The following is a 17,047-nucleotide window of genomic DNA, read 5'->3' on the forward strand; positions in this document are numbered from 1 at the left end:
GAGCTCGATTCTCCACTGTTTTGGAATTCAATTCTCCAGGAGTCCATTGCTTCTAAACCTTTCCATTCCTCTCCTGCAAGCAATTGAAGTGAAGTCAAGCACAATTCAGATCAAGATCCATCGTGTTCAGACCTCCATTGAAGGTAATTGGCAGAAATTTTAAACTCTTCGATTCTCTTAAATTGTTGCTCAGTTCCATTGACTCTTTGGTTGTCTGAAGTCCTATCAATGTAGGCAAGAAGTTTGAGTTGCTTTGAGGTCAAATCGAAGCAACTCAGATCATGTACCTCATTTTTTAATTCCACATATCTCTTAGTATATTTGGAATTGGAGGAATTGGAGGTCATATTCGAGCTCAGTGATGTTTTTTCTTTAAGATCATGTCCCTGTTTCTTTTTTTGGTGATGGTTCATGATGACCAGTCTGGTGAAGCTCACTGGAGAAGACAACCGGAGCTCTGGCTCCGATGATGATATGTCATGTCTTTGAACCACTTGATCCAAGTCTCATATTCTAATCTGGATCGTTCCTTGTGATTACTCATTTTGCCACGCGGTTGACTCAGGTGTTGGTGGAGCGTGCATTTTGGATCATCAGATTTGCCACCTCAATTAATGAGGGAGATCTGATGGTCCACATATTTTAGAATTTCTGAAATTTTATTTTAATTGTATTTTATTCAATAATTCATATTAAATTCAATATTGATCCAAAAAATATGGGACTTTCACAAAAAAATTCCAAATTGTTTTTCTCTTTCCTATTCTGAATTAAAATTATTTTTCGGATCATTATTAATATTTTTCATGAATTAATTGATTTTGCATTTGTTTTTAATTGTTTAAAACTATTTTTAAATGTCCAAAAATTATGAAATTTTTTCTCCAATGTCCTATAACCTTGTTTGACCTATGATAAATCTCATGGCCATTTCTTTGGTGTTTTGATGAGATTTTAGGATTTGGATAAAACATATTTGAATTTAATGCATTATTTTAATATTTTTAATTGAATAAATGCCATTTTAATTATGTTGACCATTTGTATTGATTTAATTGAGTTTAATTGTTTGTTGTTGGGCCTTGGTCAAGGTTGATTTGACTTTGTCAAATTAATATCATCGGATTTAGGGGATTGATGGAATGTACATTCCATCTCCCAAAATAAATGAATGATATTAATTTGGTAAAAGTCCTCCTTTGACCAATTTGTGATCTCATTCATCCCCTTCCCTCTTCATCTAATTCCCCTTCTTCATTCACTCATTTCCATTTGGCCAATGACATCTCAAAATCCTAATGCTAGTTGATTGAAAGATTAACATGAGTATGAATGAGATTAAGCCACACCTTTTGCATATTTTTGTGTGTGGTATGTTTAATGAGCATAGTTCATAATACTATGTCTCCAACATGCATTAACACTAAAAGTCTATTGCCCGGCCTCAAATAGTTGTGACTTCTACATAAGTCCAATTACGATTGCTTAACATAGCGCTAAATTTTTGACACAAAGACATAAGCATTCTAGTTAGTGAGATTGTAAGTCTCCCCTCTTCCATGGTATTGTGTGGAAACTTGGCCTTCTTTCCTTCCTTTGGAAGATGTTTTGGTTCAAGGATCCATGCTTGTGGCAAGTGGGTTGAGTGTTCTCCAAAGAATGTCTTGAAAAGAAAAGCAAAACAAAACTAACTCTAACTTACTAACCATTAACTTTTAATTTCAAGTCTTTACTTTTAATGCAATTTATTTTTAGTACTCTATAATCATTAGCCAGTATACATATCATTCTAATTGTTTATGTTAATGTAATTTCCACTTTGTCCATTTGGACCATATTGTGTGATATTATTTTGTTTGTGTTATTTTGTGTGGTCTTTGACCATTAATGTACATAATAACAAAAAAAACCCTAAATTTTTTTTGAGTGGACTATTGGCTTGATCTGTGGACCAATTGGACTTAGAATCTAGGCAACCTCCCTAAGCTAGTGGATTTGGCCAATGCCAGTATGTTGAAGAACCAAGTGCTTACAATTTGAATTCATCTGATACATCTTTGAAGATCTCTCTAAGATTCATCTGCAACTTGATCATTGTTAAGCTGTTATTTTGAACCTGTGACTTGTGGAATTCATCTGTTACATGGGCTATTTCTGAAGAAGATCATAAAGTGGATAAGCTTGGATGAGGCCATCTTTGTTTGATGCCTTGCTTTTCAAGATAAATATAATTGTGCATTTGTGTGTTGCTTGCATCAAAAGTCCAAGGGAATCCTGGGTTTCTATTGACATACTTCTCTATTGGATTGCTACCCATTTGGTCAGATCTTTTCAACTTTAAACTTTTAAATTTTGTGCATAGGGTAGTCTCTTCATCTTCTCCCCATTTCTTTAATTTCAAAATCTCTCCCTCCATTTTTCAAACCTTCTTTGTGTGAACTATTTTTGTTCTAAACTTTGACCACTTTCAAAAGAGATAGAAACTTTGGCCTTATGCCATTGCATTTTCAAACTTATTTTCTTAAATCAAACTTGTAAATAAACTTAAACATACTTGACTTAAACTTTAAAAAAAAAGCCAAAAAGAACTAACTCATTCAAACCATTTTAGGCCTTTGTGCCTTTCAAACTTAATTTTTATTAAAACCAACATACTCACTTTGAAATTTGTAGCACGAACTACGAGGTTTTGATCCCTCATTTTTATGTTGGTACGTAGGCACAAGACCGAAAGTCTTGTCAAACACAAAAAATATAATTAATGAATTCTTTTCTCATCCCCCCATTCTATTTGTTTGTAAACATTACTTTGTACAAAATACATATGCACACAAAAAGGGCTCCCTAGGAGTATCTAGGACACTTTGGTGCTAACACCTTCCCTCTGTGTAACCAACCCCCTTACCTGTGATCTCTGATTTTTATTAGTTTTTATTTGAAAAATTCTTACTATTTGGGTTTTGTTCGTACTTTTACCTTTTCCCTTGGAAATAATAAAAGCGCGGTGGCGACTCTTGTTAATTGATCTTTAGCTTGTCAATAGGTTAATAATCATGAATTTCCCGCTATAGAAATTAAGTGGCGACTCTGCTGGGGAGTAGTCTCAGGTGGGTTTAGCCTACTTTTTGTGTGAATATATTTGTATATATGTGATGTTTTTATATATGTATGTGTGATATAATCTGCTTGTTGTGCTTGGTGATCTTTTGAGTGGTGAATAAGTTCTAACCCGAACTTGAGTGCAATTAAGATAGGAGGATGGTATAGTCATGTTCGACTTGTGTGGAGTAGTCCTTAACAAGTTGGCTTGAGATCCATCTGCTCAATGCAGACTCTTTTGGATTTGGAAATGTCACACAAGTATTTATGGTTACGCATTACTATCTCTAATTTGGGTCTGAGAAGCTGAGGACCGTAGAAAATTTACCCCCTCTTGGCCTATTTAGGACGTAGTGCGAAAATTGTTCAAGTGTAGACTTGATAACAGTTGTTACACGATACTACACTTAGACGAGTTTCTCTTGAGAATATTATGGGTAGATGAGTCAATCAAGTCTTGTCAATATTAATGGAACCTGGGTGTTGATAAGGTGTAAACCATAATCCACCAAAATGGATGATTGATCTTGACAAAGACTTGATTCATCCCTTGACCTTTGTTTGCCTTGTGTGTGATCCCTTACTTGTGATTGTTGCATTCATGCATTCATGCGCATCATAACATTCATCACACAAAATTTCAAGGAACTAAGGTATCATTTCCAAATATTTTCAGACCATGGATTATGGACGAAGGAACACTAAGAAGTACAGTTTCAGATGTCCCGACTTGAAAGAGTTAAGGAAGCTAGCATCTTTTGTATTAGATCCCTTGGACTTCAAACAACGTCATGGGAAGCTTCTATCTGTCTTGTCTGCTGATGTAGTTGAAGGATTGTTGAGTGTATTGGTGCAGTTCTATGATCCTCTCTACCATTGTTTCACTTTCCCAGATTTTCAGCTTGTGCCTACCTTGGAGGAGTATTCTCATCTTTTGGGGATACCTATTTCTAGTAGAGTACCTTTTAGTGGATTGGAGGAGATTCCCCAGTCTAGTATTATTGCTGAAGCTCTTCACTTGAAGAAGTCTGAGATAGAGGCTCATTGGGTGAAGAAAGGAGGATTATTTGGGTTGCCATCTGTTTTCCTCATCAAGGAAGCTACTACTTTTGCTCAAGTTGTTAGTATGGATGCTTTTGAAGCTATCTTTGTGTTGCTCATCTATGGATTAGCTTTGTTCCCTAACATTGACGGTTTTGTTGATGTTAACGCCATTAGACTTTTCTTGATTGGGAATCCTGTGCCTACTTTGTTGGGTGATATGTATTTCTCTTTGCATTTAAGGAATTCTAAAGGTGGTGGAACGATTGTCTGTTGCATTCCTCTTCTGTACAAGTGGTTTATTTCGCACTTGCCTCAGACACCTGCTTTTATGGAGAACAAACAATGTCTATGGTGGTCTTAGAGACTTATGTATCTCACTAATGATGATATAGTTTGGTATGATCCGTCCTTAAGTAGTTTGGAGATTATTGATAGTTGTGGTGAATTCTCTAATGTGTCTCTCATTGGTACACAAGGAGGAATTAACTACAACCCTGCTTTGGCTCGTCGTCAACTTGGGTTCCCCTTGAGAGACAAACCTAATAACATGTTGTTAGAAGGTCTTTTCTATCAAGAGGGTAAAGATCCCCAACATTTGAAGCATAATATTGTGCATGCTTGGCATAATGTGCATAGGAAAGGAAGATCCGAGCTTGGTCCGTGCAATTGTGTAGCTTTGGAAGGTTACACTCTTTTGGTGAAGAAGAGAGCCATGGAGTTGAAGATGCCTTATCCTTGTCAGAGACCTATGTCTATGGTTGTGGTTGAGCCATTAACTCTCCCTAACCAAGATGTAGAGGAGTTGGAAGATGCGCTCATCAAGATGAAGCAAGAGAAGGATATGTGGGAAGAGTGTTTCCATGCTTTGAGCAAGAAGCATGAAGAGTTGCAGTTGGAGTCTAAGGACAAAGATGCACTGATTGAGCTACTTGAAGACCGAGTAATAAAGAGACAGAGAGATCCGGAGGTTTCATCTTCTAGCACGCCTCAGCCTTCCGTTGTTTGGAAGAAGATTGTTGACCAGCTTGTCCTCGAGAAGACTCAGATGAAGGCTTCTTTTGAGACCGAGATTCGTCGCATTCGAAGGAAGTACGCGCCTTCAACCAGATCTTCTGACATTGTTTTTAGGGATCCTTAGGATGACTAGTCTCATTTTCTCTTGTATCTTTTTATTTTGGTTTCTGAAATTGTACTCAGTGTAACCCTTCTAATTTATATAAATAAAAAGAGATTTTTGGTCATATCAAATTGTTGCAATTGTCATTTAATATATATATATATATATATATATATATATATATATATATATATATATATATATATATATATATATATATATATATATATATATATATATATATATATATATATATATATATATATATATATATATATATATATATATATATATTTGCAAATGATATAGTAAGTTCTTTGAAAATAAATAATCAAGCATTGCATTTCATGCATCATTTGCATAATCAGGTTTTTGCCAGGTGTCTGATTGACGTTCTTTTGTGCTTTAGCCAAGCTGATTCACCGATACAACACCAGAGCTAACCACCAGAGAATCATGGAACACCTTGAGCAAGAGAACCGAGATTTAAAAGAGGAGATTACCCGGCTGACTGCCATGATGGAGTCAGTTCTTGCTGCCCAGAGCCAAGCTTCTCCAACGCATGCAACTCCTCCCGCGAGGACTGTTATTTCTGAAGTGGTCACCTCTATTATGCCTGCTGCCACCGCCTACTTCGGGCCAAACTTTCCTGCCAGATTCCCATGGGGAATGCCGCCTAATTTTGCGCCAGAAGGTTTCGCTCCTACTTTTGCTTCCATGTCGGCATCTAGCCCGGTCATGTCTGTGCCACCTCTCATTGTGCACACTTTGCCTCGTGTAGAGGACACCATATATCACTGTGAGCCGTTTGAGGGTCTTGATGTCTATGAGAAGATGGACGAGATGAAAGACCAATTTCTTGAGCTGCCTAAGGAATTGAAAATGCTGAGAGGCAAAGATCTGTTTGGGAAGAGTGCCGCTGAACTGTGCTTGGTACCCAATGTCAAAATCCCAGTGAAATTCAAAGTGCCTGACTTTGAAAAATACAAGGGAAACTCTTGTCCACTCAGTCATCTTGTGATGTATGCCCGCAAGATGTTAACTCAAACAGATAATGATCAATTGCTGATTCACTACTTCCAGGATAGCCTGACAGGTGCCGCACTTTGTTGGTATATGGGGTTAGATAGTGCAAGCATCCATACTTTCAATGATCTAGGTGAGGCTTTTGTGAAACAGTACAAGTACAACGTGGATATGGCGCCAGACAGAGACCAGTTGAGGTCTATGTCTCAGAAAGACAAGGAGACTTTCAAGGAATACGCGTAGAGATAGAGGGAGTTGGCTGCCCAGATCACTCCTCCTTTAGAGGAGAAAGAGATGACAAAAATCTTTCTGAAAACCCTGAGTTCATTTTACTATGAACGTATGATCGCCAGTGACCCTAGTGATTTTACCGAGATGGTAAATATGGGGATGAGACTTGAAGAGGGGGCCCGTGAAGGACAATTTTCAAAAGATGAGGCATCAACTAGCAAGAAGTATGGTAGTAGTTTCAGCAAGAGGAAGGATAATGAAACCAACGCAATTTCCAGTGGGAGGCAGAGGAGGCCTCAAGCAAGAAGAAATCCACGACCACGTCAACATCATCATCATCAAGTATCTTCCATTATTCCAGTATTTTCAAATCAACCAGCAACACCAATTTAACAGCAACATCAACAATATCAAAATCAACGTCAACAACAACAACTGCAACAAAGAACAAACACCTACAACAACAACAATATCAACAACCAACATGAGCAGAACTTCGAGAGGAAGAAGGTCTCTTTTGACCCGATTCCAATGTCGTACGCAGAGTTATATCCATCCCTGGTCCTCAAAAACTTGATTCAACCGAGGAATCCACCACAGATCCCAGAACCACTTCCTTGGTGGTATAAACCCAAGCTTCATTGTGCTTTTCACCAGGGTGCACCTGGGCATGATATTGAAAACTGTTATCCGCTGAAGTATAAGGTGCAAAAGCTTATGAAGAATGGTGTGGTGTCGTTTGAAGATCGCGCGCCTAATGTGAAAGCTAACCCTTTGCCCGCTCATGGGAACACCTCAGTGAATATGGTGGACGGTTGTCCCGGTGAATTCAAGGTTTTTGATGTCCAGTTTATCCGAAGATCTTTGGTGCAGATGCACAAAGATATATGTATGGTGAGTGACTATGAACATGATCACGATGGTTGTGATATTTGTAGTGTGAACCCAAGGGGTTGTGATGTGGTGAAAAGGGACATCCATCGTCTGATGGAGGAAGGCATGATTCAGATTTTTCAATCCCGTCATGTAGATGACGACGTCAATGTCATAGTGCCCGTTTTCAAACAACCAGAGAGATTAGTGATTCAGTATGATAGCAGCAGTAACAAGAACGTCGGTAATAGATCAGTTTCGCCGTTGGTAATACGGTTAGTGGGCCCAATCCCGTATGCATCTGATAAGGCTGTACAGTATCAATACAATGCTACGATGTTAGAGAATGGTTAAGAGGTACCATTAGCTACGACCAGTTCAGTGGTGAGCATTGCAGATGTTACGAAGGTGACCCGCAGAGGTCGAGTTTTTAGACCGGTGTTCCCGAAAAGTAAAGAAGATACAGTTGTTGGTAAGAGAATGGAGGTACCTCATGTAGATCCGGTTGGTTGTTTAAAAGATAAGTCTGGTGAGTCCAGCAATTTGAAAGCCAATGATGATGATGAGGTACTCCGGCTGATCAAGAGGAGTGAGTTCAATGTGGTTGAGCAGTTGCTCCAGACTCCCTCAAAGATTTATGTGCTGTCTCTGCTTTTGAATTCTGAAGCGCATAGAGAAGCACTCCAGAGAGTTCATGAACAAGCGTATATGGAGCAGGATGTTACTGTGGATCAGTTTGATCACATTATGGCTAACACCACTTCATGCAATAATTTGAGCTTCTGCGATGAAGAACTCCCTGAGGAGGGAAGAAACCATAATCTGGCTTTGCATATTTTGATGAATTGTAAGGAAGATGCTTTGTCAAATGTGCTCGTTGACACTGGTTCGTCACTCAATGTGCTTTCGAAGTCAACATTGTCAAAGTTATCGTACCAAGGAGCTCCCATGAGATATAGTGGGGTGATTGTCAAAGCCTTTGATGGTTCTCGCAAAACAGTCATTGGTGAAGTGGACCTTCCAATCAAGATAGGTCCGAGTGATTTTCAGATTACTTTCAAGGTAATGGATATTCACCCGGCCTATAGCTATTTATTGGGAAGGCCATGGACTCACGAGGCACGGGCCGTTACCTCCACTCTGCATCAAAAGCTCAAATTTGTCAAGAATGGCAAGCTAGTTATTGTTGGAGAAGAGGAAGCGTTGTTGGTTAGCCATCTGTCATCTTTCTTCTATGTAGAAGCTGAGGATGAAGTTGGAACTCCGTTCCAAGCTTTATCTATTGTTGTTGGGAAGAGTGTTGGGGCACCTATGTCCTCTCTGAAAGATGCTCAGAAGATTATTGAGGAAGGCCCTGTTGATCAGTGGGGGCGTGTGGTAGAGGTCTCCGAGAACAAAGGAAGAACTGGTTTGGGGTTCCAGAAGGGCTCGTCGACTATTAGATCTGAAGATATGCAACTTAGCTTCCGTAGCGGAGGGTTCATTCATGGTAATGAACAACATTCAACTGATGTGCTAGAGTATAATGAAGAGGAAGATTGCGCCAACTTTGTGACGCATGGAAGGACATGCAACAATTGGACTGCCGTTGACATTCCTGTTATTTTGCATCGATCTAAGTAACTGCTTTATATTTTAAAGATCTTTCTCCTATGCCTAAGGGAGAAGTGAACATTGTTTGGGCATTTTAAATTGATCATCAATCAAATTAATTCTATTCATCCACATATTTGATGTCTATTTTTACTTTTTTCTTTATTCTGAAAATGGTAATCACCAAAAAACATAAATAAACAATATAATTGTCCATCTGCATAATATTTGGTGTCAAATTCACTTCTCTAAAATCAAAATATCAAATCATTATGCAGGTTGGTTCCTCACCTCATTGAATACAATGATCCTTCTCCTTCTCCAAATTTTGAATTCCCTATGTTTGAAGCCGAGGAAGAAAGTGATGTAGAAGTGAGTGAGGAATTGTCTCGTCTTCTTGAGCAAGATGAAAATATTATTCAGCCGTTTGAAGAACAGATTGAGCTAGTCAACTTGGGTTCCGAAGATGATGTGAAGGAAGTCAAGATTGGGTCTCGACTGTGTCCAGATGCTAAGAAGGGGTTGATTGATCTTCTACGAGAATATTCAGATGTGTTTGCTTGGTCCTATCAAGACATGCCTGGGTTGGATTCTGAGATTGTGGAGCATAGATTGCCGTTAAAGCCAAAATGCCCGCCAGTCAAGCAGAAGTTAAGAAGAACGCATCCTGATATGGCTGTGAAGATCAAAGAGGAAGTTCAGAAGCAGATTGATGTTGGCTTCCTTGTGACTGCTGAGTACCCGCAATGGGTGGCCAATATTGTGCCTGTGCCAAAGAAAGATAGAAAAGTCCGCATGTGTGTTGATTATAGAGATTTGAATAAAGCCATTCCGAAAGATGATTTCCCTCTGCCACACATTGATATGTTGGTAGACAATACTGCTAAATTCAAAGTCTTTTCGTTTATGGATGGATTTTCCGGATATAATCAGATCAAAATGGCACCTGAGGATATGGAGAAGACCATATTCATTACACCCTGGGGAACATTCTGTTATAGAGTGATGCATTTCGGTCTAAAGAATGTTGGTGCAACTTACCAGAGAGCAATGACTACTTTTTTCATGATATGATGCATAAAGAGATTGAAGTTTATGTCGATGACATGATTGCTAAATCAATTGATGAAAAAGAACATGTTGAGCATTTGTTGAAGCTATTCCAGCGTTTGAGGAAGTATAAACTCCGCTTGAATCCCAATAAGTGTACTTTTGGTGTTTGTTCTGGTAAGTTGTTAGGCTTTATTGTCAGCGAGAAAAGTATTGAAGTTTATCCTGCCAAGGTCAAAGCAATACAAGAGATGCCTGCGCCCAAAACTTAGAAGCAAGTCAGAGGTTTTCTCGACCGCTTGAATTATATTTCCAGATTTATTTCCCACATGACTGCCACATGTGCGCCTATATTCAAGCTTCTTCAGAAAGATCAATCTTGTGATTGGACCGAAGATTTCCATAAAGCATTTGATAGTATCAAGGAATATCTGCTTGAACCTCCTATTTTGTCTCCCCCTGTTGAAGGAAGACCGTTGATCACGTATATGACTGTGCTAGAAGATAGTATGGGTTGTGTTCTTGGTCAGCAAGATGAGACTGGGAAGAAAGAATTTGCAATTTACTACCTCAGTAAGAAGTTCACCGACTGTGAGACTCAGTATTCAATGCTTGAGAAAACTTGTTGCGCATTGGCTTGGGTTGTTAAGCGTCTGCACCAGTATATGTTGAACCATACCACTTGGTTGATATCCAAAATGGATCCAATTAAGTATATATTTGAGAAGCCTGCTTTAACTGGGAGAATTGCCCATTGGCAGATGTTGTTATCAGAGTATGATATCGAATACCGATCTCAGAAAGCGATCAAAGGTAGTATTTTGGCTGACTATTTGGCTCACCAACCAATTGAGGATTACCAGTCAGTGCAGTATGATTTTCCTGATGAAGAGATTTTGTACTTGAAAATGAAAGATTGTGATGAACCATTGCTAGAAGAAGGGCCAGAACCTGGTTCCAGTTGGGGCATGGTATTTGATGGAGCTGTTAATAAATATGGAAATGGCATTGGGGTAGTGATTATTACTCCTCAAGGCACGCATCTACCATTTACAGCTAGATCGACTTTCAAGTGTACGAACAACATGGTAGAATATGAAGCTTGCATTATGGGGCTTGAGAAGGCCATGAATCTCAGAATCAAGTATTTGGATGTCTTCGGTGATTCAGCTTTGGTTGTGAATCAGATCAAAGGAGAATGGGAGACGAATCAACCCGGTTTAATACCATATAGAGATCATACGAGGAGGATTTCAACTTTCTTTACAAAGGTTGAGTTTCATCATATCCCTCGAGATGAGAACCGGATGGCAGATGCTCTTGCAACGTTGGCATCAATGATTATAGTGAAGTATTGGAATGAAGTTCCCAATTTATCTGTGATGCGTCTTGATAGGCAAGCTCATATGTTCGCTGTTGAAGAGGTCAAAGATGAGAAACCGTGGTATTACAACATCAAGTGTTTCCTCCAAAGTCAGATTCACCCACCTGGGGCATCTTTGAAAGATAAGAAGACTTTGAGAAGATTAGCCGGTAATTTCTACTTGAATAGTGATATATTGTACAAGAGAAACTTCGACATGGTTTTGCTCAAATGCGTGGATAGACATGAAGCATACCTGTTGATGACCGAAGTGTATGAAGGTTCCTTTGGTACTCATTCCAATGGACATGCAATGGCAAAGAAGATGTTGCGAGCAGGTTACTATTGGATGACAATGGAATCTGACTGTTGCAAGTTTGTGAAGAAGTGCCACAAGTGTCAAATTTATGCTAATAAGATTCACGTTCCTCTGACACTATTGAATCTAATCTCTTCCCCATGGCCCTTCTCCATGTGGGGAATTGATATGATTGGGATGATTGAGCCCAAAGCTTCGAATGGACATCGTTTCATTTTAGTGGCAATTGACTACTTCACAAAATGGGTTGAAGCGACATCGTACGCAAATGTAACCAAGCAAGTTGTTGTAAGGTTTATCAAGAATCAGATCATATGCCGCTATGGCGTGTCAAGTAAGATCATTACTGTCAATGGATCGAACTTGAACAATAATATGGTGGAAGCTCTTTGCAAAGACTTCAAGATTGCACATCATAATTCTTCTCCCTATAGACCCAAGATGAATGGGGTTGTTGAAGCTGCGAATAAGAACATCAAGAAGATTATCCAGAAGATGGTTGTCACGTATAAGGATTGACATGAGATGCTCCCATTTGCTTTGCATGGGTATCGTACATCTGTCTGCACTTCAACAGGGGCAACCTCTTTCTCTCTAGTGTATGGTATGGAAGCAGTGCTCCTCGTAGAGGTTGAGATTCCTTCGTTGCGTGTGCTCATGGAAGCCAAGTTGACTGAAGCTGAATGGTGTCAGACCAGGTTTGACCAGTTGAATTTGATTGAAGAGAAGAGATTGACTGCCATGTGTCATGGTCAGTTATATCAGCAGAGGATGAAGAAAGCTTTCGATAAGAAGGTCAAACCTCAAGTGTTCAAAGAAGGTGACCTTGTTCTCAAGAAGATTTTGACGTTCAAGCCAGATTCCAGAGGAAAATGGACTCCCAATTATGAAGGCCCATATGTTTTTAAGAGAGCTTTTTCATGCGGTGCCCTGATTCTTACAACTATGGATGGTGAAGAGTTCACTCGTCCAGTGAACGCAGATGCAGTCAAGAAATACTTCACCTAAAAAAGAAAAGAACAACTCACTAAGTTGAAAACCTGAAAGGGCGGCTTAGGCAAAAATGAGCATCTCGGTGGATTGAAAACCCGAAAGGGCGATCCAGGCAAAAATTAGAGACATAAAAATAGAAAAATTCCCGATAAGTTGAGTACCCCATCCTGGGGCAACTTATGCAAAAATTAGGGATTATGGCAAGTAACTGTATTCTGCTGAGCTTCAGTGATTTTGAAGACTTGTTTGAGCACAAGGGTTGACATCAGTTCATCATCCCAGCAGCGGTCAAGAGCACAGTGGATATCAAGAGTTGGTAGAAGGATTAAGGATCATTTGTATTCGATGTACCCCTTTTCCATGTAAATTACCATTTTTAAACTTTATAAAAACTATGGAGTCTTGTCATTTACAGACTACCATTCTATTAAATAAAGTTGAGCCTTTATCCAATTTGTTTCTACTCTTATTTACTTCAGCCAATAGTTTTAAATTTTATTATGATGATTTTGAAATTAAATTTTTAAATCAAAATCAAGTTTTCTCTAAAATATAAAAGCAAGAACTTTCCCAAAGCAAGTAACAATAATATCAACAACATTTCAATGGATAGTAAGTCCTTAAGTGCAAAGCATTTGTGGTTCCTCAGGTGGTAACCCTTCGGGTATACCTAGACATCAGTATTGATTCATTTCCTCAGTGGAATGTTGTAATCCTCAGTTGATAGATTCTGTTCCCCGGTGGAGTGTTTGATCCCTAGCGGAACCACTTTATCCCCAGCCGAGTTGGTTGATTCAGATACTCTGTGGCATAATGTTTGTACATCCCAGTGGAGTTTATTTCTCCATCCCTAACAGAGTTTCTACCCTTCTCCAGCAAGAGTTTTGGCTTCCCCGGCGGAGTTTGTATATCTCCAGTGAAGTTCATATCTCCTCGGCAGTTTGGATTTTAATCAAGAGATATTTGATGTTTCCCCAGTAGATCGCTTTGGTGTCCCCACCAATCAATGTATCTTTTCTCCCAGTCAGAGTTTCCTCCTGGTTTCTGAGTAGCATTTATTATTTTCCTCTGCAGGACTGTCTCCCATTTTTATGATGTTGACCTAAAATTCCCCAGAGTTGGTTGTTCTTTCCTCGAAAGATCTCCTCTTTCCCCAATTAGGGTTAAGCTCTTGGGATGTTGATCTCTCTGTTCTCCAGCAGTTTGTCTCCATATTTTCGTGGATTGACCAAGGATTGTACCGGTGGTTCAATTTCTTTGCTACACCTCTGTATCCTTAGTGATCGTTTTGTCAGGATAATCATCATATATACACATATACATATACATTCATATAATTCATGATTTGCATATCCTGCATCTTCATATTTGATTTGTTTGAGATTTTCATTCTCTGTTATGGCGGTACTTCATCCCCATACCAAATCTGGTGTTTGTTCTCTTTCAATTGTAGAGTGCCAGCCCCTTAAGAAGAAAGACTTTAACCTTTCTCCGTTTCCCCGCCGAGTTTGTTTCCTCGTGGATGATTGTTATTTCAGTTTCCTCCCTAGTAGATTTTCTGGATGGAATTTCTCCCCTTGAGTTATGTCCTCATTGGGTTGAGTCTTGATTGACTGTTTCTTTCTAGCTCTTACCTAGATAGATATTTTGGTCCCCTAAGAGTCTATTACCCAGTAACTGGTAATATTCTTCTTAGTTTGCAGTTTGTTACTTTCTGCCCAATACCCGGCAAAAGTTTCCTTTTTCTCTCCAGTAGAGTCCCTTGAAAGTATATCCTTGATATGTTCATCCTAACCGGTGACGAATATCTTTCTTTTCCCCCCGCAGGAGTCTATCCTTGATATGTTCACTTTAACCGGTGACGGATATTCTCTTCTTTGGTATCTTACCCAGTAAAAAAAGGTAGTTGTAATCCCTATTTCGTTCCTCAAAGAGTTAATCCTTGATATGTTCATCTTAGCCGATGACGGGTTTTCTTCTCTTTTATTTGGTCTTCTACCCAGTAACCGGTAGTTGTAAATCCTACTTTTTTCCCTGTGCATAGTTAATCCTTGATATGTTCACCTTAACCAGTGACGGATTTTCTCTTCTGTGGTATTTTATCTAGTAACTGATAGATGTAATTCCTATTTTATATCCTCATCAGAGTCTATCCTTGATATGTTCACCTTAACTGGTGACAGATTTTCTCTTTGATTGGTATTCTATCCGGAAACTGATAGATGTAACTCCTACTTTGGTTCCCCTTTTCAGAGTTAATCCTTGATATGTTCATCCTAACTGATGACGGATTTTCTCTTTGATTTGGTCTTCTACCCAGTAACCAGTAGTTGTAAATCCTACTTTGTCCCCTCGTAGAGTTGATCCTTGATATGTTCATCCTAACTGGTGACGGATTCTCTCTCCGACGATTTTCTATCCAATTTTTGATAGATGTAATCATTCCCCTGTTGTTCAGTTCGTATATCCTTGATATGTTCATCCTAACCGATGACAAGTATCCTCCTGAACATCGCCTAGGAAATTCTATCCTTGATATGTTCATCCTAACCGGTGACAGATTTTCTTCCCTGTCGAGTCTATCCTTGATATGTTCACTTTAACTAGTGACAGATATTCTCACCCTTGGTCTTCTTCCCAGTAACAGGTAGTTGTAAATCCTATTCTTTTTGCAATTTTCCCTATCAAGGTTATTCTTACCCAGTAACCGGTAATGAATACTCCTTCCTGGCTTTTCCTCAGCGAGTCATCCTTGATATGTTCATCCTAACCGATGATGGATGTTCTCTCTATCAGATCTTTATTGTCTCCTTACCCAGTAACAGGTAGTAGATGATAGATTTTTTCTCCTCCTGTGTTGAAGTTTATTTCTTCCCCAGTTGAGTTGAGTGCGCATTTCCTTAGTGAGATCGGTTTTCCCCTACACGAGTCGAGTACTTCAGTTTTATCCTGACTTACTCGTATCCCCTGCAGATGTTGTTGTTTCTCGGCTGAGTCTTTCCATTTTGTGTGGAATCCCTCGAGTCCCCCAGTAGTTTTAAGTTGTAGCCTGGCCTACGCATAATTCCTTTTTATCCCCCGGAGTCTCTGTCTCCCCAACGAGTTTTCCTTATGGAATGCATTATGCTCCTGCGGACTTTCGGTCTCTCTGATTTCTTTTTCCTTTGTGGCAATATCTCCCCACAGAGCGTTAACCTTTTGCATTCATATCATATGCATCATGAGGTCTCTTAGGGACCAAAATTTGTTTCTCTATGTTGTTATTTAAGCCCATTCTATTGAGTCGACATTAGGATTTTAACCTTCGTCTCCTCAGTTAGAATGACCTTAAATAGGGGCAGTTGTAAGACCCCAATTTTGACCCTAAGATCCCTCATGTAATTTCATCATAAGCATTAGTATTGGGATCATATCTTGGTATCCTCCTTACCCCTTCTTCATTGGGTTTGTTTTGGGAGAGATCACCAAGCACTTTGTGATTATATCATACTTGTATTATATCATTTTACTAATTAAAATGCCAAAAATATGTCTTTGCATCTATCTAACTCTTTTTGTAGGCAGGGCATGATCTCATTAATTCATTGATCACATCTAGGGTTTGAGACCCTAATGAACAAAGAGCACAACCAAGAATTGATGCAAGAATGGTTATAAATATCATGTATGAGTCCCGATGATCTCTACATGTTATATTGATCAACTTTGCTTCAAGAGTTTGAGGGTGATTTGCCTTGGAAACCCTAGTTTGACTAGGTATCTTGAGTAACTTCTCCAACAAGCTGTCTCACCAATTGATCAAATTTCTCAAAGGACAGTTCAAAATTCATCATATTATGCATATATGATCTACCATAAGCCAATAAAGTCAAGAGGATTGGAAATTAGCAAGTTAGTTGATGGTGGTTGGCCAGATGAATTCATCTGATCAAAACTGGGCCTCCCTAGACCCTATCTCCTACAATTTTCACCATATGAAAATGATTCCAACAGTAAACTTACTCTAAATAACATTATAAGAAAATTTCATGTTGAGACCTAGAGCTAGTTTTTCTTGGAAAATCATTTTATATGTTGAAACATTATAGGTCATTTTGTCTAAACCCTAATTTGAAAGTCAACTTCCCAAGGCCATAACTTGCTCAATTTTTATGATATGAAAGATTTACAAGTTGCAAAATCAAATTAAATGTGTCTAATTCAACTTTGGATTGGGAGCTAATTCAACTTTTTTGAGCATGTGATATGAGGCTACATTATAGGTCACTTTTGACCTATACCATTGATCAAGTGATTTTTCCAAACTTCAAAAATGCATAACTCTATCATTTCAAATCCA

The sequence above is a fragment of the Lathyrus oleraceus genome, chromosome 1, assembly GCF_024323335.1.
Source record: "Lathyrus oleraceus cultivar Zhongwan6 chromosome 1, CAAS_Psat_ZW6_1.0, whole genome shotgun sequence".
Taxonomy (NCBI): Eukaryota; Viridiplantae; Streptophyta; class Magnoliopsida; order Fabales; family Fabaceae; genus Lathyrus; species Lathyrus oleraceus.